The sequence below is a fragment of the Acinonyx jubatus genome, chromosome F2 (genome assembly GCF_027475565.1).
Source record: "Acinonyx jubatus isolate Ajub_Pintada_27869175 chromosome F2, VMU_Ajub_asm_v1.0, whole genome shotgun sequence".
In the NCBI taxonomy this organism is placed as follows: Eukaryota; Metazoa; Chordata; class Mammalia; order Carnivora; family Felidae; genus Acinonyx; species Acinonyx jubatus.
This window is the reverse complement of record NC_069394.1, coordinates 52,290,648-52,318,425: the sequence shown is the minus strand read 5'-3', so window position 1 is coordinate 52,318,425 and position 27,778 is coordinate 52,290,648. Positions and strand designations below refer to the sequence as shown.

General features: G+C 37.7%; 1 pseudogene; it reads left to right on the top strand.

The window, feature by feature from the left end:
- Window positions 1-22,567, top strand: part of LOC106982513 (60S ribosomal protein L23a-like) — a 174,540-nt pseudogene extending 151,973 nt beyond the window's left edge.
- Window positions 22,568-27,778: the final 5,211 nt, after the last annotated feature.

Sequence of the window (27,778 nt, the reverse complement as noted above, 5' to 3'; positions counted from 1 at the left end):
CCTCAGGGAGAATTTGGGAGTTGGGCTTCCATCGCAATTGTATGTGGCTGTGCTGGGGGTGGGGTTTATGGCAAGAGATTGTGTCAGCCTTTCTAACTCATTTCAATATGCATGTTTTCTTTTTTGCCCCCTGTGACTCCCATCCCTCAGCTAGTTTCTGGATTTCTCTTAGAGATAACTGCTTCATGTGTAGCTTGTACATTTGGTGTGTAATGGGAAGAGGGAAGTTCGGGACCCTTTTATGTCACCATCTTGGTCCAGAGTCTAGTCAATGCTCTTTTGAGTGACCTCTGACTTAGTTTTCAGGTTGACTGACTGGATGTATGATAATACTGCCAAACATATAATAGGGCCTCTCTTCGAGCGTGTAGTTGTTGGCATAAGGCATGGATTTAATTCATTCTTTTTATAAGAATGTTTCCTTAATTAGTTCTTTTGTGTTTATTTATATTTTTTAATTTTATTTATTTTTGAGAGAGAGAGAGAGAGAGAGAGAGAGAGAGAGCAAGCAGGGGAGGGGCAGAGAGAGAGAGGGAGACACAGAATCTGAAGGAGGCTCCAGCCTCTGAGCTGTCAGGACAAAGCCTGACATGGAGCCCGACATGGAGCCCGACATGGAGCCCGACATGGAGCAGGGCCCAGCAGGGCTTGAACTCATGAGCTGTGAGATCGGTGACCTGAGCTGAGGTTGGATGCTTAACTGACTGAGCCACCGAGGCGCCCCTCCTTAACTAGTAGTTTATAACACTTGCTCATTCTCACAAGCATCAAAATTTTTTCTTGTCATCTATTTTACAAATGACCTTTAATTTGCCTTTTAAAAATTTTAAATTAACAACTAAAAATTCTTCTTACAGGACAACCTTTGCCTTATTAGCTTTTTTCTGGTAAACTCTTTTTTGCAAGAGTTGCAAGATGATTTGGAATAAATTTAAACTTCCTTAATTGAGTAAGCTTTTATTAAAGTTATAGAACTATGGATAATTAAGTCATGAACAGTAAACTACATGAGAGTCTGGTGGAAAAAAAAATCAATGCATGCAAAACTGATTGTTGTTTTTCCTAGAGATACTAAATTAGGGACTGTGAAGACTATATTGTGTATACTAAATTTGGAGCTTCTCTTAGCTGGTCTACATTAGCAGAGAGACCATAAACAAAATTAATTTAGGTGATGCTTCAGTGTAACAATGTTTTTCCTTGCTTTTCTGACTTTCTGAATACCGATAATAGATTCTCAAGTATTTTTTTTTTAAAGGACACTGCTATTTATATCAGTAGTTTCTTTTTTTTTTGTCAAATCAAGTTAAGTAGAAAATACTTAATGGTGATTTGGAATTCAGCAGAAATGAAACAGCAAATACTACTTTGAAAAAGTCTTTAAAAAGGTTTTTTTTGGAAATAATTATTTTATACTGCCTACTCCATGATTTATTAGTTGATTACTAAAAGCTTTCTTCTTTTTGAGGTATTTTAGAAGTGAAGTTGGTAGAATATCTTTATTTCTACAGGAATCACTGGAAAATGTGTAGAAGAACATTTATTCAAAAAAGGCCATAAATCCTTTTAATAAGTTGAAGTTCTCTTGCCTTTTTTTTCCCACTATCTGGGTCAGGTATGTAGGATATGGTTTGTGTAAATGATAATAGAGAAATTTAAGTGTAAAGGTAGAGAATCTAATCCTAGGAACATACAATATTAGAAATGGCAACTATGTAACTGCAACTTCACATGAGCTCATGATTCACTTGTATATGTAAATCATATGCATTTTATATCCTAAATATATCTCAGTCTCAGCTCTTTACTTCTCTCGCTCAGGCTCTCCCTTCCTCTCTCCATTTTAGCCTACAGGTTTGTTTCCTTGTATCAATTCAGGTGAACCATTCATGCTGCAATCTCTGTGACTGTAGCTCTCTAGAGTTATGCTGTGCTCAATCTTTTTTTAAATTTTATTTTAGAGACAGCAAGAGAGGGAGAGGGGCAGAGGGAGAGCGAGAGGAAGAATTGTAAGCAGGCTCCGTGCTCAGCACAGAGCCCGACATGGAGCTTGATCACATGACTCTGGGGTCATGATCTGAGCCATAATCAAGAGTTGGACATTCAGCCAAAGGAGCCACCCAGGCGCCTCTAGACTCAACCTCTATGACCTCACATAGCAGTCCCATGAATTTAAGATATAGTCATTTCTTACTTAATTTCTACAGTAGTTCCATAACTGAGCACTATGAGTTTCGTTTACTCCATTAACTACCTAGAACCCAAGTAGAAGAAACAAACATTTAAGTTATGAAGTGGCACTTGCTTGATGTGAGGTGCTTTCAAACAGTAAAATGCTCCTTGGGAAATATGTCTATAGAGTATATTCAGCTTTCTGTATTAATTGCACTACCAACCCATTTCACTCATCTGTTTTTTGAAGTATTTAAAATTCTTTTAAGGAGATCTTTCAGTATCTAAAACAATCCATGGGTACTTAATATTCAGTGTTTATTGGATAGGGCATCAAGAATTTTTGTGGCTCTTTGCTTTCTCTGCAAGATGCAAGTTGTGGAACAAAATCAGAGCTTTTCAAACTCAGAATAACATGGAACATTTGTCAAAAATATAGATTCTAGGGGTGCCTGGGTGGCTTATTCAGTTAAGCATACTACTCTTGATTTCTCCTCAGGTCATGATCTCACAGTTGTGAGATCAAGCCCTGTGTTGGGCTCTGCACTCACAGCACAGAGCCTGCTTGGGATTCTCTGTCTCCTTTTTCTGCCCCTCCCCCACATTCTCTGTCTGTCCCTCCCTCCCTCTCTCTCAAAATAAATAAATAAACTTAAAAAAAATTCTAGGGCTCCACTCTAAGCTTTTGAGATATGAATATGAGTGGCTTGGACCTTAGACTGTGTATTTCCTAGGTAGTTCTGATTTGGAAACCATTGGAACAGACATTATGATACTTGTACAAGTACCAACTGCTCATGATTTTTTTTTGTTTATAGTTGAGTTTTTGTAATATCTTTTCCCTTCTTCTCTTCCTTTTCCTCTCTCCTCTCCTTCATTATTTTGCATTTAGCCTGCTATTCATTCTGTTTGCTAATTTTTTTTTGAGCCATGAACACAGTGTTGCTGTGCTGTTAGCATGTGTTGTCCCTAGAACTGTTTTACCATATGTCTGCTTGCCACATTCAAAATGCCATTACTCTTTTGAGTTACTGTTTATTAATTTCTGAGCTTAAATAATTGGCTGTATCTACTTTGATCTTCAGTGACTACAGATGGCTTTACCTTAACAAGAGTCAAATGGATTTCCTGAACATATATAGAACAGAAAATAAAGTGGTAACAAGAATGAGTCTATTGTCACTTGGCTAACTCTGACAATAGGAGATATTGTGATAGAACACTAGAAGCCAAAACTACCTCTGAATTTTGCATATTTGTAGGAGATTGTAGGATGAGAAGAAAAGAAGGATCTGCTGCTAAAAACTAATGAGGATCATTGATGAAGTCAACAATTATTTGGGGGGCATTTATATCAGTCTGTTCTGATGAGAGAGGTAAACAAAAGAGGACAGGTCTTTGCTCATCTGGATTAGATTCATACTGATGGGAAGAGAGAGAATGATGAATAATTAACAAAGAAATAATAAATAAATACTACTAATAAAATAATGATAAGTGTTACAAAGAGATATTTAATAGGAAGATATGATAGACAGTGTCTGTCGGGTCACTGGGTCTTAGGAGGTTAGGAAATGTCTCTCTGAAAAGGTAACATTTAGGCATGCAATTGATTGACCAGAAGGCAGCTATGCAAAGATCGGGGGAAGGAAGAACATTGTGAAAGAAGGGAACAGTTCAGTGCAAAGACCCTAAGTCTGAGGATGAGCTTGGTCATTTGATGAATCAAAAAAAGGTCAGTATTGTCAGGAGATTAGTATTATAATAGGTGAGAGGACACGGAAATGATAAAAGCAGGGGCTAAACCGTGAAGGTTTTTGCAAGTATTACTTGTAAACCCAAGTAAGTTTGTAGGTAATGAGTGGTGTTATTTTATTTAATTTCTATTTTTTGACTGCTATGCAAAGAATGTACTAGAATAATTTTAGGACGCCCAGTTAGGGGTCTGTTGCATTGGCCAAGCAAGAGATGGTTATGCCTTGGACCGGAGTGATGGTTAGTGGGCAGAGAGCAAAGTATGGGGTTTGAAATGTGATTTCAAGGTAGACTAGACAAGATTTGCTGATAGATTGATAAAGCTATTGAGGGAAAGAGTAGCATAAAGAATGTACATCTTGAGCAGCAGGCAGATTGGTGATGCTGTTTACCCAGATGTAGGTGCCTGGCAATGACCTGTCACATACCCATTCTTCCTTTATAACTATCTCAGGCATTTTGATATGTGATCTCATAATCAGTCTTGTGTAGTGAAGAGTTGATATTGAAACATTTAAGCTCTGCCCTTCAGCACCTTTGAGCAGTGGGAAATATACATAGATTTTGTGACCTCAAGTTTCTGATTTGTGAATGAAGCATTAGAGATTATGAATGTACATGGTGGAGGATCTGTATGTAATAAGAGCACAGTTCCTCAAATACATACGAGTTCAGACCTTCCTCAGCTATATTCTGGCCATTACCATAGGACTTAATTCTTATGATTTAGATGCCACTAATCAAGGTTGTCACTCATGCTCAGTTTAGTAGATTTTATCTGAAATGATGGAGGACTCTGAAGATTTTTATAACATCTATTTGAAGATAAGCCTGTCTTGAACTGTGATGGCCATTTGAATTTACTTCTTAAGAACAAACGTTTCTCTAGTTTATCAACTCACAGCTCACAACAACATCACCAACATGTTCTTCCAACCTGGCCAGGTTATGTGTCTTCCTTTTTCCCCTCAGCTCTATTGAGACATAATTGGCATAACTTTATGTAAGCATAAGGTATATAATGCAATGATTTGAAACATGTGTATTATATGAAATATTTATTACAATAAGATTGGTTAATACATCATTTGCATCACATAATTACCATTTTGTTGTTGTTGTTGTTGTTGTTATGATGAGAACATTAAAGCTTTACTCTCATAGCAACTTTCAGGTCTATCATACAGTATTGTTAACCGTAGTTACCGTGCTGTACGTTGGATCCCCACACCTTATTCATCCCTTAAGTGAATGTTAGTACCATGTGAGCAACATTTCTCTACTTCCCTCACCCTGCAGCTCCTGGCAACCACCATTCTACTGTTTGGATGAAATTGATGTTTTTAGAATCCGCATGTAAGTGAGGTCATGCAGTATTTTTCTTTCTCTGTTTGACTTAGTTCACTTCTCATAATACATCAAGGTCCATCCTTGAGGATTGCAGGATTTCCTTTTTTATAGCTGAATAATATTCCACTTGTGTGTGTGTGTGTGTGTGTATGTGTGTGTGTGTATCATATTTTAAAATTCATTAAAATCCATTCACCTATCAGAGGACACTTAAGTTGTTTCCATGTCTTGTCTATTGTGAATAATGCTGCACTGAACATGGGAATCCAGATAATGCTTTGAGATAGTGATTTCATCATCTTCAGATATATACCCAGAATGGGGGGTCTGGATCATATGGTAGTTCTAGTTTTAATTTTCTGAGGAACTTCCATACTGTTTTTCCTAGTGGCTGCACCAGTTTACATTCCCACCAACAGTGCACCTGGCTGGCCGTGTGCAGTGCTGTGGCCGCTGGGTCTTGCTCTGCTCACAGGGCAGTGGAGGCCAGTGGCGGCTGCTGTGCCGCCATTGCCTTCTTCACTGGCAAAAGCAGCTGGGTTTGTCTCCAGAGCAGGCCATTGGGAAGCCCAGTTTCTCCAGCGGTGTGGCTGCTATTGATAGCCCTGGTTTGTCTTCCTTGTTCTTAGTTATTTCTATGCAACTCAGCTTTGTAGGTCTCTGGGTGAGTGAAACAGAAGAGGGATTTTCATGCAGTACCCTGAAAGGCTGGGGAAGCTAGACACTCTCTCTTCTCCTCCTTTCCCAGGAGGGAATTTTTCTAGCTCAGGAGTTCCGTCTTGGTGCTGAGCAGTACTGGTGAGGGAGATGGGATGGTACAGGCAAAAGGCAGCTGTCTTCCTTTGCTCTTTATGTGGTTATTCTCACATGTTTTGTTCCAGTGTGTTGCCAATATTTCTTAAGTGGTCTCTAGAACTTTTGCAGGGATAGTCTTGTTCATGGATAGCTGTTTAATTCTTGATCTTTGTTGGGGGAATAGAGGCTGTGGTCTCCTACTCCTTCTACTTGTTTGACTTTGTAATGCCCTCAAGGTCTGTCCACATTGTCAGATACAGCAGAGTCTCCTTCTTTTTTATGGCTGAATAATACTCCAGTGTGTGTGTGTGTGTGTGTGTGTGTGTGTGTGTGTGTGTGTGTGTACATATAAACCACATTTCAAAATCCATTCATCCATCAAAGGACATTCATCCCTCTTGGTGATGTCCCTTGTAAATTCTGTCTTTTGAGTATACTAAATGAAAGTCATCACTAGAGGCAAAATATACTATGATAAACTCAGCAAAATGTGACCACTGGTCATTTGGATAAACTGATGAAAACTCTGCTGTGACTCACACTCCGGGTTTATATGTATGTTTACTTGAATCGTGTTAATACAAAGCAATGAATGAGCATAAGAGATATATTAAAAATCTGGATGCTGCTAAAAGTACTGTTTCATATTTTGTTTTTTCTTAGCAAAATAGCATAAGCATTTTCCCACCCTTGTATATACTGTGGTTTGTAATAGAACTATGGTATTGTATCATTTAGGTGAGTTATGTGCTATTTAATATGTTCTCTACCAGCAGAACTCTGATTTCACTACCAGCATCATGATTTTATGCTCTTTAACAAAATAGGATTGGGTGTTTCAGAAGGTTGTAGGCTCACTTGTTTGTGGATTTACTTTGCTTTTGCTGCTAATGGAGAGTTCTAATCAGCTATATCCCAGTGGATATGCTCCATATTTTGAGTATATATTCTTTGAGGTCTGGAATTTTGATATGCTCAGTCATAGCTTTGGGCTCATACATTTTTTTTTCCATGGATGGTGGACAAATTGAATTATTTTTTAAAGGGCAGTAAATGGTATGCTTTAAGAAGTCTGTATAACTTACCTTTAGCTCCTTTTCTACATTTAAATATATTTTAGAGGGAAAAAAAAATCACAGTACCTAAGACTTTTCAAGCTAGAATTAAAGTGCATTAAGGCTGTCTTGAATCTTGTTATCTGTCATTTTAAATCCTCTTGAAGTAAGGTATAAAGAATAATAGATATATATTCAGTCAGGATACTGAAGATTTTTACTGGCTTTTGGATTAGAAGATTTTCAACTATCAGTGTTTAAGCCTCAACTTGCTGTCAGTTAGTCTTGACAAGGCCAAAATAAGATTCTAATAGTTGTGATTGTACAGAGGGTGTTTTTTCATTAGGTGAGGCAAAGTGCCAATTAAAAGGGTATTGAGATAAAGAAATTGAAACTAGATTAAGTTTATACTTTTTCATGGATGATAAGAAAATCCATTTTCGAGTTACATTTCATTGAGGATATACTATCAGGGGCAAAGCTGGAATATCCTGGACATTTAAAAGGCTGCCTTTAGTTCTCAAAAGACTTATTAACTGCCTAATAATCATATCAAAAGAGTTTTGTATATATAAAACAAGCATATTTTAAATAAAATGAATGCCAAGGCCACATAATGGCAGTTACTTTTAAAGAAGCTACAATTAGCAATCCCATTTCCCCCCATAGTCTTTAATAGTAGCTCCCTATCATTTAAATACCGAGCAGCCTTTCATTGCGGTTTCTAATCTTATAAGGAAGTCTGAAAACTCTATTCGATACATATCCACAAAAAGAAATACTGTGTACATTTCTAGCATGACTATCCCTTTTCAGAGGCAGTGCATGGTGAGACTAAACTTAGGATTTTAGTACGACATAGGAAATTGAGCGTGCATCTATGAAATGCATGAAACACCAAGCTAGCATTGCTATCCTGACTGATCTATACAAATAAAATTAAGTTTCTCTCTGATGCCTACTGCATATAGTGAAAATGTTTGGATAGATTTTCTGAAATTTAGAAAGCCTTCTTACGATTTATTATGTAGGCTATGTATTAAATAAGAAATTCACTTAGAGAAGACCCAGGAGACTCCTCAAAGAAATGCCTCCAGTGGAACTTCAGGCATTGATTTGCACAGAGCTGTTTCTCACATTTTGCAGCTTGATCTAATTTGCTTCTAGGTGAGTAGCACCAGACATTTATCTGTATATCCAGTGATAGCTAATGATTCTTCCTATTTGTTGCAGAGAAAGCATAATATTGAAATTTAGCTACTTCCTTCTGATCTGTAGAGTTTCATATGAGAGAGACCATTGTCATTAGTTTGAGTATTCTCCTGTAAGTAATGCATCACTTCTCTGACTGCCCTCAAGGTTTTCATTTTGTGTTAATTTTCAGAAACTTAATTATGATGGGTCTTGCCAAGGATTTCTTTGTGTTTTTTTTTAAGTTTATTTGAAAGAGAGGGAGAGAGAGGACATGTACACACACATGCACACACACGCAAGCAAGGGAGGGGCAGAGAAAGGGAGAGACAGAATCCCAAGCAGGCTCAGTGTTGTCAGTGCAGAGCCAGACTTGCGGTCTGAAATCATGAACTGTGAGATCATGTTCTGAGCCGAGATCAAGAGTCTGATGCTTAACCTACTGAGTCATCCAGGTGCCCCAGGGTTTTTACAGTTCACTTAGTTTCTTGGATCTGTAGGTTTGTGTCTTTTGCTAAATTTGGGATGCTTTCACTCATTATTTCTGTGAATAACCTTTTCAGTCCTACTCTCATTCTCCTTGCCTTCTGGGGCTCTGATGATATGAATGTTGGAACTTTTTGTTATATACCCACAGTCTCTGTTAATTTTTTTTCCAGTTGATTTTCTCTCTCTCTCTTTTTTTTATATACTGAGTAAATTCTATTGATCTTTCCTTAAGTTCACTGATTCAGTTCTCTGTTATCTCCACTACTATTGGGAACATCCATCAGGTTTATTTTTCCTATCACATTTTTCAGTTCTATGACTTCCACTTAGTTAATTTTTATTATTTCCATTTCTTTTCTGAAATTGTCTATTTTTTCCATTTGTTTGAAGACAATTTATCATTTATTATTGAAGCATTTTTATAATGACTGCCTTAAAATCCTTTTCAGTAATTTCATTACCTGAACCATCTTGTTGTCAACATCAGTTGATTGTTCTTTCTCGTGCAAGTTGTTATTTCTTTATCCTTGGCATGAGGAGTGATCTTTCTTATATAATCCTGGACATTCCATCTATTATGAGAGGAGAGTCTGGATATTATTAGAATCTTATATTTAACAAACTGATACCTGTTGTTTAGTACCTAGGTCCTGGCTTATAGTTTTGGGCTGTAGTTTAATTTTCAGAGTATTTGCAGTGTTATTTTGGTCCATTTGGTTTATTAGGAACTGATGTGGTTGTTATTGGTCCTTGCCGGTGCTGCCTAAGTGAGGCAAAAGCCATTTCCCAAGGTTGGGAAGCAGATGTCTCTGGGTGGGGGTGGGAGAGTCTCAGCCCATAGGGACTTAGGATTCCTGGGCCAGGTGGGGTTGTGGCAGGATCCCTCTTGCCAGTGTTGCTTAGCTGCACTGTGTCTCTTGGTAAGCGTCTTAGGTTGTGCAGGGAAGTAGAGCACTTCCCTTGACAGCTTGTTGTTAGTGAGATTCCCTGTCCACCCCCCCTTACAACTGGCTGGTATTATCAGAAGGACTCCCATTTAATTGGCAGAAGAAAAGAGCCTCTCTTGGCTGTTTCCTATTGCTAGGTTGGGAAGAGAGTGCATGTAAATTGCCCTCCTCTTGAATTCTTTTTCTAGTCCTGAGATTGCAACCAGTTTACTTTCCTCTTTCACCTTCCAGAGGTTTTTTTTTTTTTTAAAGATAGAGCATGCCAGCATTGCCAGCAGGGGAGGGAGAGAGGCAAAGAGAGAGGGAGACACAGAATCTAAAGCAGGCTCCAGGCTCCAAGCCATTAGCACAGAGCCCGAGGCATGGCTTGAACCTGTGAACTGTGAGATCATGACCTGAGCCAAAGTCAGACGCTTAACTGACTGAGCCACCTGGGCGCCCCTCACCTTCCAGAGTTTTTCTTTGATTGCCTTTTATATTATTTCCAGAACTTAAACTTAATGTGAAGAAGCAGGGAGAAATGATGCTATACAACTTGTCTGGATCTCAGATTGCCACCTACCATGGCATATTGAAAAAAGAAAGGAATTTGAGTCAGTTACAGCTTGGAATTTTTGTTGAGCCACTAGTTCATATGACCTTGATGATCTTAGAAAACTTATTTAATTTCTCCAAGCCTCATTTTCTTCATGTGTAAAACGGAGACCACTCATTTATTCATTCGCTTTTTATTCATTCATCAGAATGTCTGTCATTCCGATCTTGCTCTAAGCTAGTCACTGTTCTAGGCATGAGATTCAGGGGAGTGTAAGAAAGGTAAGATTCCTGTTCTCATGACTCTTTGTTCTGGTGGCATACCCAGCTAATCAACAGGAGGTGCAAAAATAAATAACTCGAGAGAGAGATCAGTTCTATGAGAAAAATAAAACATGGTATGCTAGAGAGTGACTGAGATGGGTACTTAGATGAGCACACTTCAGATACTCAGGGAAGGTCTCTCTCAGGGGATGACATTTCATTCGTTCTACTGATTTAGTCACATTAATTGAGCTCTTAGTAGGTCCTGCGTATGTGTGTGTTTGTGTGTGTATTTGTTTTAAATGTTTATGTATTTATTTATTTATTTATTTAGTTTATTTATTTAGAGAGAAAGCACGTAAGTGAATGGGGGAGGGGCAGGGAGAGACAGAGAGAGAATCCCAAGCAGGCTCTGTCACAGCACAAAGCCCAACATGGTGGGGCTCCATCTCATGAATTGCACTGCGAGATCATGACCTGAGCCGAAATCAGGTGCCAGATGTTTAACTGACTGAGTTGCCCAGGCACCCCTGGGTATATACTTGAACAAAGACTTGAAAGATGAGAGGGCCCTAACCATTTGAAAATGTGATAGGATAGCATTCCAGGCTGGGGAACACTATAAAAAAGTGGTCTGAAGTGGGAAGATTCTTGACAAGATCAAGGAACAGAGAAACATGTCCACTATGGTTAGAATGTTGTAAATGAAGAGGAATATTGTGCCAAAGTGATCAGGAAGGTAAATGAGAAACTGATTATGTGGGGGCTTTGGCAATGATACTGAGCTCAGTTTTATTCTGTCAATAATGGGATGTCTTTAAGGTTTTAAACAGAAAAGTGATATAATTTATGTATGTTTTATAATAATTATTTTAGCTGTTTTGTAGGAAATGGAATGTGGGAAAGCAAAAATAGAAGCTGGGACACCACTTAAAAAGTTATTTTGGTAGTTCAAGTAAGAAATAGTGAAACTTGAACTTGAGAGGCAGCTGTGGAAAAAAGAAGTTATAGACTGAAGATACACTTTGCAGTTTGAGCAGGCAAGATTTTCCAAAGGATTGTTTCTGTGAGGTTAGGAAAAATTAATCTATTTCAGATATAGACTGGATGATGAGAACCATTTTAGACATGAGAAGATTGGGAGAGGAGATTGCATTAGAATTGGGGTCAGAAATTAAATATATTTGTTTTAGATAAGTTAAGTTTTGAGTGTAAAATATTCATGGAGAGGTACTATAAGTAGTAAATGTCTGATTCCTGAGCTCCTGGGATTCAGGGCAGGTGCTACAGTATAAACCTGGGCATCACCAACATTTAGATGATGTTTAAAACAGTAGGACTCATGTAAAGGGAAATTACAGAAAGAGAAGAGAAGGATCTGAGCTACTCCATAATTTTAAAGTCAGGAATAGGAGATACATCCAGCAAAAAGAGACCAAGAAGGAGCAGGCCAAAGTCAGGACGAAAATTAGGTAATTTAGCATTAAAGAAACTAAATGAAGAAAATATTTCAGAAGGGAGATGTGTTCAGTGTTGTCAAGTATTTTAGTAAGATAAAGACATAGACTTGACTAATGGATTTGGTAATTTGGAGGTATTAAGCATCCTTCACAAAAGTCATTTCACTGGAGTAGTCAGAGTTATTATGAAAATCATTTATATATGAAGTTAGGCATTCTACTAATTTCAAATTACTTTTCCCTCCCTCAGTTTCTTCATGTGTAAAATGATGATAATGGTGTTTTTATGTCCACAATACTCCTTTTACTCTTATATTACTAGATTTTTGTAAGGATCAAATGACAATGCATAAAAAAAGATGACCTATGCAGAGTTATACAAATGAACACAATATTTTTCTTTAAAATTTTTTTAATGTTTTTATTTATTTTTGAAGGAGAGAGAGAGAGACAGAGCATGAGCAGGGGAGGAGCAGAGGGAGAGGGAGACACAGAATTCGAAGCAGGCTCCAGGCTCTAAGCTGTCAGCACAGAGCCCGATGCGGGGCTTGAACTCATGAACTGCGAGATCATGACCTGAGCCGAAGTCGGATGCTTAACCAACTGAGCCACACAGGCGCCCCTATTTTTCTTTTATATATTTGGAGGTGGATATTTTTTAAGCAAATACACACTCATTCATCCAATGCTTGGATACTTATTCCTTTAATAAATAAGTTTAAGCCAATAAGAATTGCCCCTGCATCATAGATATTTAAATAGTTAGATTTGTTTTTAAATAGAAATGGAGATCTGCAAAAATAGAATTTATTTTATTATTTTTTAAATTTTTTAATGTTTATTTCTGAGGGGGGGAGGTGGGGGAGGGACAGAGAGAGGCGGAGACACAGAATCTGAAGCAGGCTCCAGGCTCTGAGCTGTCTGCACAGAGCCTGACATAAGGCTCGAACTCACAAGCCTTGAAATCATGACATGAGCTGAAGTCGGCCACTCAACCGACTGAGCCACCTAAGCGCCCCAAAATATAATTTTACTTTAAAACCAGATATTAAGCCACACTTTTCCAAAGTGACAGGAACATTTTAAATGCTTCCAAAGTTTGTTTTCAGAGATTGTCTTATTTTTATAATAACCACTACTAGTGACATTATCATCATAACAACCACAATTACAATCACAGCAATAATAATTACTATTTTTAGGACATATTACATATCAGGCACTTTACATATATTATCTCATTTAATTTTTATACCCACCCCATGATGTGGATACTATTATTATCTGCACTTTTACAGTGAAAAATTGAGTCTCAGAGAGGCTAAGCAATTTTTCCGAGAACTGCAGATAGTCTGAGTCAGTTTTGCAAATTAAATTGTTTTCAATTCATTGTTCTTACTCTTAACACATGTCTGCCTTTCATTTTTGGATGTGTTAAGAGGTTTGGATTTGGTACAGTGAGAGTTTTGGAGCACCTACACAGGTAAAGCTTCTAGGCTTGTGACTGAAACCAAGTTTTGGTTATTCTAAGGAAAGAAAACTGCACAGGGAAAAGCTAGAAGATAGGCCAGAACATCAGATCAAAGAGAGAAAGGACTTGAGATGTGGCAAACTGTCCCTGAGGTTGAATGTATGTACTGAAAGAGGGACAGGGAAGACAGCCAGGCCACAGGTACATAAAGCATAATATGTATCAGTCATCGATTTACTAGGGCAAGAGAGAATTCCAGGAGTCAGTTGGGGAATGCTGAAGTTTCAGGATAAGACATACCATTACTTGGAAAGGCTCAGAAAAGGGAAAACAAACATGCATTTGTTTTAAGGGTAGCTGGGATTTGTTTTAATCAGGTATGGTAAGACATGCAGGTACGAAAGTGACTGTCCTAAAGGAAGCAGTTTATTGTAGCCATAGATCCTTAGAAATGGGAGACATGGCATACAACACGGAGTCACATGGGGAAGTACCAGGGTTGGTCAGAAGTCAGAGGGAGTAAGAGGGAAATATGGACAAGATCCTTTATTGTGGGAAGGGATGAGTAAGGCAAGATAAGCAGCCTTAGGATTGGTTAGTTGGATGTCAGCAGGCTTTGGGGCATAGAGGTTCTCCCTCATACATTGGTATTTGGCTCTAGCAGGTAGTGAAAAGCGGCCTGAAATGTGAAAAGCTGATAAAGAAAGTGGTTAGATTTGTGGGGTGTGCACTGTGTTTGCATCTGAAAGGTGCCCTTACAGGCAAGTAGTTGCTACCTGTGGGAATTAGCTCACCCTGGGAGGGGCAGCGCCTCCCAGGTCAGCAAGGTCTCAGATGCCAAAGCATCAAAATATAGAATAAAAAAGATATGGCTAATATCATATTAAACACTTATTATATAGCAGGCACAGATGTTGTCTGGTTTAGTTTGCATGACAACCTGTAAGATAGGAATTATGTTTCGATTTCATAAATGAGGGAATTTATGTTGGTTGATTGTGGGAAAAGTCCCAATTTGCAATGAAGTCCCACCAGTGTCAGTACACTAAGTAATCACTTCCCAGCACTGGAGCCTGTCATTCTGCACCTGCTACTGGCTGTGTCTCTGCGTGGTGGAAAGGAATAGGATCAGATGATTTCTAAGGTTCTTCACTGCGTAGGCTGCTTGGTACAGTCTGATGGGATCTGTGGGAGAGGAGTTGATTTGAGGAGGTTTATTGTGGCAGGATATGCAGGAAACACTGCCGAGAGGGAGCTCACCTGGGAGGCTGTTGCAATAGAGGCCACAGGCCTAGGGGAGAATTCAACCAAGAGTCAGGAAACTGCATCCCAACTCTCCTCCACCACTCTGTTGCTGGGTAACCTTGAGTGACTGCCCAGACCACCGGAGAGAGGTCTAAAGAACGGCTCCAAAGAGCTTGAGATTCAAAGTTTAGAAGTACTGACAGTGATGAAATTCAGTAGGATGGAAAATCATATGTTGAAATACGTTAACTAACCATGTGGAAAATATGCAATAAATATATATCAAATTGGATGTAATTTCATCTACTAGTGGGTTTTCTAAGAAAAGTAGGCTGTGGTTAAGCTGAAGAGAATCTGGATGTTCTTAAGCTTCCGCTGCTTCTTTGTCTCCTTTTTCAAGTTCCGATAACTGGTCAGCTACCATCCATTGTATAGTAAATACTCTGGTAATTGTTTATGAATTGCCCTTTATTGTTTTTCTTCTTTCTTACAAAAACAGACTATAAGCAACTCGAGATGAGAGTGGTGTCTGGACTCCTTCCTCATAGCATCTAGTAAGTTCTGGACACATGGATACCCAGTAAATATTAAGAGGTTATGAATCAGAAAGCTTCTAATGTAGCCCTCCAGTCTTGCTGATGAAGAAATAATCTTGAGGAGGATGACGTAGTGGCAGTGCCGTGACTCAGTCTAGTGCCTACTTCTCCTCACCACGCCTTTTGATTGATAGATTGAGTGTTCAGTGCTTGCTTTAGCTTTGTTATGAGCTTACTGGGCTCTTAAAGAAAAGCTAAATTCATTTAAATGTTTTACAAATTCTAATTGCCCATAATTATATAAAATGTCTCAGATGATATAATTTTTAAGTATGCCTTTATTCTGTCATTTGTCATTGATATAGATGACAGGAATAGAATATGTGTTAAAAATGTCAAGTGTACTAGGATGATGACATTTTATGTAAGTACGTAATTAAATCACATTTTGGAAGAACTGATATCGCTATTTCCAAAGAACTGAATTATATTTGAGAACACTTTGAGAGGTCTCCAGTTGGCATTTCATAACTTAAAACCAGCTTTGTCTATTACCCCAGAGCTACCAAAGAAGAAGACAAGGTGATACTTTGTATAGCAACACAGGAAAGACTATGTAAAATGTACAGATGTCTAAATGCTTCCCTAAGGCACAGTGGAGGTTGCACATTTTATTTCTTATAGCACGTCCTGGGGCCAAAAACAAACTGCTCACCTTTATTACAAACATTGACAGAGGTATGATCCGGTATGGGATTAACTGAAAAAAATGTTTGCTTACAAGGAAATAATATCACTCTAGGGCTATAGGTGATACTGTTAAAAAATGATATTTTGCAGCACTAATGTTTGGCAACACCTGTGTTTCTACCCTAATTGTATATAACCCTCATATTGCCAAACTCTCCACTCAATCTCTTGTGAAAGAGGAGAGCAGTGCTGATAGTTTTTGAAAACTTGAATATATCTTAATTTTACTTTGCAGTTATCTGAGCCTAATTCGAGAGGGCAGAGACTGTTAATGAAAATAAATGTGTTTTATGCAGTAAACAAATGTGGACAAAGTGAGGGAGGAGAGTTAGTGGAAAGCAACGGTGCAGAAGAGATGGGATGAAGTCTACTGTCAGTGGGCCAAGAGTTTCATAGATCCAGTTCGGTCAGGGAGTTTTCAAATCTAGTCTTTTTCTTTTTTTTTTTTTTTCCCAACGTTTTTTTTTAATTTATTTATTTATTTATTTTTGGGACAGAGAGAGACAGAGCATGAATGGGGGAGGAGCAGAGAGAGAGGGAGACACAGAATCGGAAACAGGCTCCAAGCTCTGAGCTGACAGCACAGAGCCTGACAAGGGGCTCGAACTCACGGACCGCGAGATCGTGACCTGGCTGAAGTTGGACGCTTAACCGACTGCGCCACCCAGGCGCCCCAAATCTAGTCTTTTTCTAGTGGATATTGAAATTCGGGGGGAATGAAGTAGGTGGGACAGGAGAGTGGTACAGCTTTGTTTACTTTAAATTAATTAATTAATAATAATAATTATTATTATTATTATTTAGTCTTTTTATTTTTGGTATAGCTCAGTGAGATGATGGAGCTTTAAATTTAGGAAAACTTACCAAAGATGATGTCAGGGGAGAAATGGAATGTGGTAGCAAATTGGCTTCAGCAGCTACAGAGGCACAGGGCCATTGGACCATCAGAGTTACAGAACTCTGAAGGTCTAAGAAAATTGAGAAGCCTTGGATAACTCAGAAACACTGAAAGTAGGGATCAAGTAAGTGACCTATCTTCCCCATGGGAGACATACAAATGGTTTTAGAAATTTAGAGCAAAATTGTCAAAGAGGTATAAAGCTCTTTCTAAAACTTGCCATTTGATGGGTAAGAGCTTTGATAAATTGTCTTACTGTTACCTCTTTGGTGTTGGCTGAGAGGCAAATGTACTAAATGAAAGCACAGGTTGAAAGGACTCTAGCAGTCCATACTTCAGGCTCCTGAGTTTCATTCCCCCTTTGGAGGTTTAAAAAATCCTTATCACTACTGCGGCCATTCTACGTGGAGGACTCAAGGACACTTTTGGCTCTCAAAGTCACACTGTAATGCTTTGTACTAAGTGTGATTCACTTTGGTACTGTGGTTACAGGGTAGATAGGGAGATAAAAGATATGCAAACTTACAGAGAAACATGTTTTCACCTATGAACAACAAGAGTCTGAATTTTTTTTTTTATTAAAAAAAAATTTTTTTTAACGTTTATTTATTTTTGAGACAGAGACAGACAGAGCATGAGCGGGGGAGGGTCAGAGAGATGGAGACACAGAATCTGAAACAGGCTCCAGGCTGTGAGCTGTCAGCACAGAGCCCGACGTGGGGCTCGAACTCGCTGACAGTGAGATCATGACCTGAGCCGAAGTCGGCCGCTTAACCAACTGAGCCACCCAGGCGCCCCCAGGAGTCTGAATTTAACTTTGGAAATGTACTACGAAGACCACGGCTCTATTCTGTTCTGAATGACAACCCAGGGAAGCAAAGTTTGGGTTCTCAAACATAGAATATTATCTATTGTTTTAATATTTATTGCATGTAGGCGCTATGGAGAGTTGAGTAAATATGTGGCAGGTTATCGATGTTCATATTTCTCTCTCTCTTCCTCTCTCTGTTGCATTAGAGGAATGCAACTATTTCTTCATCTTAGTTGGATTTGAATATTAAGCCAAAAGGGAATTTATCTTCATTCATTCATACTGAATTTTAAGGGCCAATAAGCACTATTTCTTAAAGGATATGAGTAGACAGAAAAGAGTTTGCACAGAAATGAGAAAGGAGAAGTAGGTTTGCAGAATAGATGAAACACAAGACGAAACTTGTCATTTGATGGGTCAAAGACTTTGATATGTTGTCTTCTGTCTTTGGCAGAAGCAAATATTTCCATAGATGCTTATAGAAATATGGAAAAATAATATGGAAAATATCTTTCTCTCTATGTGTGTGTATATGTATATGGTTTTAGGACAAAAATATATAAAGGAGAGGGTTTTCAAAAAGAATAATCTCTGACAGCTGATCCCAAGAAAAGTTTCCCAAGAAGCCTGATATCTGGGAAAAGCCAGTAAAAGGACCTACAAATGATCAATGCAGAGTCATTATTAGGTTTCCTGGCTTCACACAGGAACTGAGCCATTGCAAACGCTGCTGAACTTACATGCACCTTCCTGGGCTTTACTCTAACTAGAGTCAGTCTTAGCAGTTCTTTCTGTCAGTGTCTCATGAGGACCTCACTTCCCCATAGTTCAGGGTCCTATGTTATTTTAGCCCAGCAAGAGAGATGCTTGCCCTTGCCCTAGGACTTGCTTTGTTCCTATTTATTTTACTGTTTTGTCAACTCCCCATCCACTGCATTTGCTTACTACAAATCCCAAGAACATTTGTGAGTAAAAATTGGGGGTTGAAAGCTCTGCTCCCTAGCCACATCCCTCTATGTAAGACACTTGGACTAAATCACCTGGCGACTTTCTCGGGTGTGGTAAATAGAGCCATGTTATACTTGTACCACCTTGTTTAACACTAATACTTGGAGTAAGTTCAGCTATTTTTTTTTAGCTGATTTTATAGATTTTCCTTTGAGAGATTACTCAATTTGAGGAATCCTTTGCAGTGAGCTCCAAAGCCAAGCCATCAGTCATTTTTCTTTTCTTTTTGCCATTGTGTTCCTGTTTCTATAAACAAAGTATCAAGTTAGTATGCATTTTTACTTTTAAACAAAGACCTTCCCTATTGCATTCTATCTTGCCCCAGTTGGCTAATATTAGGAGTGACCCCACTTTATCAACTGTCCCTGATTCTTACATCCATGAATCGGCCTTCTTGCTGGCCGATTATATACTTAGAATATAAGTATTTTATAATAATAAATACTTATTTATAAGTAAATAAGTAAATAATATAATAATAAATACTTAGAATATAAGTATTTTAAATATTTTTAAAATATGCTTCCGTGCAAGAGTTATGTAATGCATTGCTAGGAGTATAGTTTATTCATGCCACACAAGACTGGATGCCTTGCTGTAAATAGCTGAAAGAGGAGATGAGAAATGTAAGACAGAGAAAACACACACAAATTTAGAGATTAAAAAATCTGACAATGTTTTTAAATGGCCAACTTAACTCCCTCCTTAGATGACTCTTTATAACTTTATAACTCACCATCCTATCAATTAAAAACCTAATCCCACCTGAACAAATTGAAAACTATCTCATGTTGTTTATTTATGGTCTACTTTAGACCTTTTGAAGTCTGTTTTGATGCACATTTCATAAAAATCATGGAATTACTAATATGTTGTTATATTTTGTTATTACATTCTTCCACAACCATCATAGTATTCAGCTAAGAATAATAGACTTTTTCATCTATATCTCATGTCTCTCTTTCAATTACATGTGATTTGGCAATATGAAAACAAGAGAACCTATCATCAATACTGAAATACTCATTTAAAAAATATCTATCTGAGCTCAGTAGCAATAAGACAGTAAAATATAAGTTGGAAAGGGTAATTTCAATTTCTTCAAAAGTTTGTTAGCATTGTACTTTAAGATGATATGCCTGGTTTTGTTTACTATTGTCTATATGGTTTGAACTTGAATTTTAGATGTTAGATTGATGTGAAGCTTGATCTAACAGCACGTATGTGAATTTGAGGGAGTTTGCCTTACAATCGACACCTTGGTAATCGTGTTTTATGGTCTAAAGCAGTGAAAGACATCTCCAGGTCTTGGTACACAGTTGAATTATTTACCTGTAAGTGATAGCACTGGTGGTCAAATGAGCAGTCTCACGACTTGTCAACTAACAACCTAAGCTTGCTTTTAATGTGTCTTATACAATTCATATGTATAGGTAGCACTTATGGCAGTTACTTTTTTTTTATTTAATATTTTTCTGTTAATTACTGTTAACTTCTTGTTGTTAATAGAGGAGGAAAAAAACTAATTTTTGCTTGCCAATGAAAAATCTGGATTTTTTTTCTCAATATTAAACTGTCAGTGTGTCTAAAGTAGGAGAGTTTTGCTAAAGAAATCCCTCTTTAATCAGTGCAATCTGGCCCCTCCTTGAAACAACAGAAAAGTAAAAGTAAAAAAGGATTGAATTTTTCAATTGATTCAGTTGATTCAATTCAAATGAGCAACACATTTACACAGGATTTTATCCACAAGTCAGACTAAATCATGATCAGCTCTACTATTTAAATGGGACAATAGTTTCTTGCAAACTGGGAAATTACTCAGGGAAGGATAAATAGAGTGGAGGTTCCTCCCATCTGACCCTCTGCCAGTTTTCATGTTTATTCTTACTTCTTTATACTTGCACAGTCTAACACATTTATTCTTCCCACAGGAGTTACTCTGATATGCATTAGACATTAATATGCACATTTGAATGAGGAGTCAGGTTCCAAGTTATAATAAAAACCACTTGTAAAGAATTTTCTCTTGAATTCAAATCTTTAAAACAGCCACAACAGATTAAATTATTTTTTAAGGAAGGTAAGTTGTGCTATATTACTTCTTTTTAAATGTTCAAAATTTACTTTATTAGTTATTTTATAGTATGTCCTTAATGAATTCATTCATATCAGACCAAGGGGAATGAAACCCATCACTGAGAAGGCTCTCTAATGAGCCATACAGAGCCGAAATAACTACATATGCATTTCACAAATGGACCATTAATTGGAAAAAGAACCAAAGTGTGAAGATATAATCCTATAGGATGGAACTTAAATGGTAATATATTTTAAGGCTTTAGAACTTTAGATCCACTTGTGTGGAGGAAAAGGTGAATGTGAGACAAAGTTTGCTTTTCCGTCTATCTGAGGTGAAGCATTTTCATTAAACCATTGTGGTTAGTCTGACTTTGAGAAAGAAATGATTTTGAGAATTTTGTTAATTTAACAAGAACTCCTGCCTTGACCTAATATGTTTTCTTTTTCTGGTTATTTAAGTACCACGTCCTGTCACCCTTGTGGCTTACTCGGGGGTTACTAGTGCTGCCAGGTTACTTAAGGTGTAACCTACTGACCTTAAGAGAAACAAGGACATTTTGATACTGCTGTGCCCACAGAACAAACCTCGTGAGAGCCAGGACTTCCCATGGATGCCCAGATAATTTATCCTCCACAGGCCCGAGGGGCAGGGCAAAGCTGGAAGGGGGCACGAAATCAGGCCATACTGGCACCGGCCCCCACCAGCCTCCACTGGCTCTGGAAGGAATAGCCTGGCCTGGGTGAGCAACCACCTCTTCTCAGCCAGTGAACCCTTTCGTATGTCCACGCTGACATCCCAGGTGCTTCCACACCCACTGGTGCTTTTGTCTCCAGTCCCCAGTGGGTTTGCCGCTTGCTGTGCTCAAGACAGCCCTCAACAAACAGATGACCCACCGGGGCGGGGCCCACACTGGTCCCCTTTTGTAACACATTTCAGACAAACACGATCTCTCCCTGCTTTGTGAAAACAAAACAAAAACCAAAAATGAAATTAAAAAAAACCACAAAACCTAGATGCGTATGTGAGTGAAAAGGGGAGCTATTAATATTTATAGTTGGAGCACAGGCATAAACCTAGTCTGTCCTGGACACTGGGATATATAGTTGTATTAGGGTTCTCCAGGGCTCTTTATTTTATATCTGCATATGTATAGTATGTAGTATATACAAGGAGATTTCTGATAAGAAATTGGCTCATGAGATTATAGAAGCTAGCAAATCCAAAATCTGTAAAGCCCATTCCAGTCCAAAGGCTGGAAGCCTCCATAAAACCAGGAAGAGTGGCTTTCATGAAGATGGTGCGGAAAGCAAAATAGGAAGCCCCTGCCCCTCCCAAAGCTGAAGCCAAAGCAAAGGCTTTGAAGGCCAAGAAAGCAGTCCTGGAAGGCATCCACAGTCACACAAAAAAAGATCTTCCTGTCACCTACATTCCTTCAGAGACACTGTATCTAAGAAGGCATCCCAAATATTCTGGACGTGCCCCCAGGAGAAATAAGCTTGACCACTATGGCATCATCAAATTTCCCCTGACTACTGAGTCAGCCGTGAAGAAAATAGAAGACAACAACACTCTTGTGTTCATTGTGGATGTCAAGGCCAACAAGCACCAGATCAAACAGGCTGTGAAGAAGCTCTATGACATTGACATGGCCAAGGTCAACACTCTGATCAAGCCCCATGGAGGAAAGAGGGCATATGTTTGACTGGCTCCTGACTGTGATGTTTTGGATGTTGCCAACAAAATTGGGATCATCTAAACTGTGTCCAGCTGGCTAAATCTAAATATAAATTTTTTCACCAAAACAACAACAACAACAACAACAACCACAACCCACAAACACCTCCCACCCCCCCCCCCCCCACACACACACACTCAAAACCCAATAAAACACCATGAAGAACTAAGGTCCCAGTTTGAAGGTTGTCAGGCAGAAATCTCTCATACTCTGGGAGGGCCAGCCTTTTGTTCTATTTAAACCTTCAACTGATTGGATGAGTTCAACTGCTTTACTTAGTCTAACAATTTAAATGTGAATCTCCTCCAAAACCACCCTCACAGAAACATCCAGAAAAAAGTATAACCAAATATCTGGGCTTTATGGTTTAGCCAAGTTGACACATAAAACTAATTGGAGTAGCCATCCAACTTCTTTTAAAGCGGCAGGTGATTTGCTGTCTTATGTTGAGCCTCTGGCCACAGTGATTCACACAGTATTTTCTTTTACCTTTACTGCAACAATGAATCCAGTCTGTCCTTATTGTATACTTGCTCTTAGTTTGTGTCAGAAATTCTCTGGCTCCAGCCCCTTCATATTTATTTATCTTTCTTCTAGGTATTTAATTTTATCGTGTCATTTTAAGACATTGATTTATAAACTATGCTCTGTGGAGGGATGTGGTGTGGGGTAGGCAAATGGAAGAATGTAGGCAACAGGTGGGTTATCAGGCACCACTGTTGCTTCAACAGAGTTGAAGCTCTGTTTTTGTTGCTTCCCGGTAAGCTTTTATCTGAGGACAGATTAGTTGGTTAAACTGTATTTGAAAATCACTACATATTTTCCTTAATGAGTCCATGAAACTGCTGAAATTGTATGTAATAATTTCTTTGTGAGGTTGTGTTTTTCTGAGGAGAGGGTGCACAAATTTCTCGTTTATTTACAAAGGTCTGTAACTCACAACAAGTTAATCACCCATTGGTTAAATGTTATGCATGTTATCTTGTATTTTCAAAAGTAGATATGATTTAGAAATTACATATGAGGATGCTGAGAATATTGATATTTAATAAATCATGTCCTATGTTTCTATTGGCTCAGTAACAAAATGATACTGAAATGATGCAAAGATTCATTTGCACCAGAAAACAAGAGAGGAAAAAAAGCCTTTCCAATGCACATTTAACTGTAGACATTACTGCCTTCTTGGTGGGGTGGCATGTTTGATACATGGAGACAAAAGTATCTTCCTTCTCAAAACTCTTCTCTGAAACTTGGCTAAGCAGAAAAATATCGAGTCAGATCAAGTTTAAACAGAAAAAAATTTCTGTTTTCTATTGTTCCATAGCAAACACTCTCAACACTTACTGGCTTAAAATAACAGCATTTATTATTTTTTATGATTCTTTTGGTTGACTGGCTGGCTCATTACTCCACATAGTGTCAGCTGGGAACGTGACCAGGCTACCTTTGCCCTCCATGTGGTATCTTATCCTTCAGAGAATGTATTTCCATGTGTCCTCTCCCTTCAGGAGAACAGAATGGAGACTGAGTTCCAAGAAGATGAGTCCCAGTGTACAATTGCTTGTCAACCTTCTGTTCACATCATGCATGTTGATGCATGGCCAAAGTTCATGTGCAAGTCCAGAATCAATATGGGAGAGAACCATCCCAAGCTTCAATCCTGGGAGCATGATTCATTAGGAGCCACCAGTGTAATTTCTAACACAGAAAGGAATTTGAAAAAATTTGTTTGTACAAAGAAGGCTGGTAGCTCATGGTCAGAGATGAAATCTGTTATTAGAAATTAAAAAACTATGTCATTTTGAACACCCCAAATTTAGGTAATGTATCCATACATATAATTAGAAAATTCATCCCTTAAAAACCTTCACTATTAAAATAGGAAGAAAGAAAATGAAATCATTAAGTGTCCTATTTGAAATATTTTTTAAGTGCACAGAATAACTACTAAGGAAAACATAGGCATAAATAATAAGGCAAAGGGAGAGTTTAACAGTTTGAAAAACCATCACAAAAATGATAGGTTAATATCAAAAGTTGCTTCCTTGAAAAGTCTAATGAAATAAAGCTCTCATAATTAAAAATCAAGTAAAATAGAGAAAACACATACATAATATAATGAAAATTTGAATTAAAGGTTAATTCTAGGCTTACTAATATATTATCCTATTCTGAAATCCATTACCAAATTCTATAAAGAAATACAAATTTGGGGTGCCTAGGTGTCTCAGTCGGTTAAGTGTCCAACTCTTGGTTTTGGCTCAGATCATTATCTCTGTTTGTGGGTTCAAGCCCTGCATCCAGCTCTGCGCTGTCACTGCAGAGCCTGCTTGGGATTCTCTCTCTCTCTCTCTCTCTCTCTCTCTCTCTCTCTCTCTCTGTCTCTCTGTGTCTCTCTCCCTCTCCTTCTAGCCCTCTCCCACTTGTACTCCCTCTCTCTCAAAATACATAAACTTGAAAAAAAATAAAGACATACAAATTTGAAGTTACAATATTTGAAAGAATGGTGCAAAATTAACATTATTTATAGATAACTTGATTTGTAATCCAGATAACTTGAGATAACTCAAAAGTATTAAGATTAACAAATTAAATATGTTTAAAATGGATATAAAAATAAGGAACTCTGTTGTTTATCAGCAATGATCACAATATATTGTAGAGAACAGTTTTCATACACATTAGTAGCAAAACTTTACCCAGGAATATATTAGCTCATTGCCTGGTCCATGAAAGTGTCTCAAAAATATTTTCTGGATGTTCAGGGGATGCATAGCTGGCTCAGTCGATGGAGCATGCAACTCTTGATCTCAGGCTCATGAGTTTTAGCCCCATGTATTGGGCATGGAGCCTACCTAATTAAAAAAAAGAAAAAAAAATTCTGGGTGTTCATAGACTAATAAAAATGAACCAGAAGAGTGTAGAACCTATGTGAACAGCCAATACACTTTACTTGAGACATAATAAAGGGTGTTGATTAAATAAATGTATACCATGTTCCAGGATGGGAACTGTGAATATTGTGAAGACGCTAATTTTATCCTATTAATTTAAATGTTTACTTCAGTTCCATTATGTGACTTCAAAACAGTTTTTGGAACTTAAAGTCATACGAAAGTGTGATGGAAGAACAAAAAAGGGGGTAATGGTATTCGTTTCTTTTTTAAAAACAAGAGTAAGATATGCAGACACTACTGAAGACTTGAATTTAAAACAAAGCCGTGATAACCAAAACGGCATGTGATTGGCACCAAATCAGTTAGATTAATAAATCTGAATAAAAATGTCAAGAACAGACTTTAATGTAATCAGAATATGAAATATGTTAAATTTTCAAACCAGTAGAAAAATTCATTTATTTAAATACTGATGCTGGAAGCATTACTTAAAAATTTTTTTATGTCTTTATTTTATTTTGAGAAATGGAGTGCAAGTTGGGGGAGGGGCAGAGAGAGAGGGAGACACAAAATCCAAAGCAGGCTCCAGGCTCTGAGCTGCAGCACAGACCCCGACACGGGGCTCAAACCCACAGACTGTGAGATCATGACCTGAGCTGAAGTCAGACACTTAACCGACTGAGCCACCCAGGTGCCCCATGGAAGCATTATTAATAATAAAAATAAGAACTCTATGTCAAATTATAAACCATAATAAATAAAAACAATGGTAATTGACATATTTGCCTACATTAAACTAAAAATTTTTGTATGTAAACATATGAATAAAAGTTAAAAAATGTAAGTTTCAGTTAGGCAGAATGATAAATTCTAGAGATCTGCTGTACAATATCGTGCCTGTAATTAACAGCACTATATTTACACTTTAAAAGTTTGTTAAATTTGTCACATTAAGTGTCCTTACTACAATGAAAAAGAACTTGGGGCACCTGGATGGCTCAGTCAATTGAGTGTCTGACTCTTGATTTCTGCTCAGATCATGATCTCAGGGTCGTGAGATCAAGCTGCATGTTGGGTTTAGCACAGAGCATGGAGCCTGCTTGGGATTTTCTCTCTCTCTCTCTCTCTCTCTCTGCCCCTCCTCTGCCTATTCTCTCTCTCTGTCTCAAAATAAATAAACTTAAAAAAAAACCTTGATGAGGTATTTTCCAGAAATTTTTTTCTTCAAAAATCCCTTGAAAGTGAAAATTCTTATTAAATAAAGAGCCTTTACAAAAATAATGAAAGAATGAGCAATAAATACATAAATAACAGAATTGATTAGGACATGAACCAACAAAAGAATACAAAATAAAAAAAAAAAGAATGGGAGTTATTTAACCTCACAATTGATTAAAGAAAATAAAAATCTATGTATTTTGTATTTTAAAATTTGAAAAATGAAAGAAAAATGATAGCCAGTGTTGTCAATAGTTTAGGTAAATGGGACTTATGCATTATAGAGGAGGGTAAAAGTAACACGACATATGTAGAATACATGTGTAGAATAATTTGGTAATTTGTATCAAAATACTTTAAATGAAAATATCTTTGATCTCTAATTTTGTCTCCTAAAATTGTCCCTAAGTAAATAATGATGGATGTGAATTAGAGCATTAATGTTTTATTGCAAACATAAAAAAAATATATGAACAACTGCATGTACAGCCAAAGAATATTATTAAAGCACCTTAAATCTGTATGATGGTAATATTTGTAGGCATTAATAACACATGGTGAAAGAATATATACTTCATGACAGACAATAATAATATTCAGGGTGATTAATATTATGTGAATGAGTAGTTTATAAAATATTAAGCATAGTGTGGGGCGCCTGGGTGGCTCAGTCGGTTGAGTGTCCGACTTCAGCTCAGGTCATGATCTCACACTCTGTGAGTTCGAGCCCTGCATCGGGCTCTGTGCTGTCAGCTCAGAGCCTGGAGCCTGTTTCAGATTCTGTGTCTCCCTCTCTCTGTCCCTCCCCTGCTCATGCTCTGTCTCTCTCTGTCTCAAAAATAAATTAATAAAAACATTAAAAAAATATTAAGCATAGTGTAATCCCAGTGGAAAAAAATCTTGGGAAATACATGCTGAAATATTAATATTTCTTATTTCTTACATATGGCATTATGAGTAATTTTTATTTCTTTTTTGTAGTGATTTTCTGTATTTTTCAAAGTTTCTTAATGATGGTTTTGTTTTTGTAATCAGAAGGAATCTATTCAAAGTCAATATTATAGACAAAAGTGGATAAAAACAAGAACTATCCTTTTGCTTCCATACACTTACG